Here is a 764-nt window from a genome sequence, read left to right on the forward strand (position 1 = left end):
ATGCGTAATGCATTTTCCCCTGAGTTAAAAAAAAAAAAAAAAAAGCGATTCGCGAGGTTGGTAGAGGGGACCGCGCGGTGTCGGCGGTATCGACTCCGTGTCCCAGCACGGCCGCTGTCTTCGCAATCTTGGCGGAGACGCGCTCGTTCGCACGTCCGCGTCGTAAGAGACGGGATGAGGAGTGAGTAGCCGATGTATCGGCGTATTCATCCCCGATCTCGCTCGTCGAAAGGCTGAGAACAAGAGTCGAAAAAGCTCGACAGAGCTCAGCTAACTTACTGGCTTCGGTCCTTGTTCGGGGAGTCGACGGGATGCAAACAAGAGTCGATAAAAATCGACAGAGCGCAGCTAACGTACTGGCTTCGGTCCTTGTTTGCGAGGATGTGATATTTGGCAGGTTGAGGAAGCAGATACGAGTCGGTCGTAGGCCTTGCTCTCCGCTGTGTAGCATCGAGTTCGGTTGACGGTCCGGATCGGTCTGGTCCCGATTAATTTGGCGTCGCGGATTATATACTTGACGCCGCTTTGTCTTCGCTCGCTGTACACATGCTTGTCGCGTGCCCGCGGCGCTCGCTCTCTATCCTTTCTTTTGTGTGACGCTGTGCTCGCGTTATCGCGTGTTCCTCGCTTGCTTTGTTTACGCTTATTGTCAGCTGTTTACGCGTTTTGTCTATTAGAACTGACGGCGTTTATGTTGGCGCAACGCGCCGGTGCACGGCCCGACTGATTGTCAGTCGGGCCGGAGTAGTGACGATGCAGGTGTG

Source organism: Odontomachus brunneus, unplaced genomic scaffold, assembly GCF_010583005.1.
Source record: "Odontomachus brunneus isolate Ranch 3 - 2012 unplaced genomic scaffold, Obru_v1 Obru_scaffold_263, whole genome shotgun sequence".
Classification (NCBI taxonomy): domain Eukaryota; kingdom Metazoa; phylum Arthropoda; class Insecta; order Hymenoptera; family Formicidae; genus Odontomachus; species Odontomachus brunneus.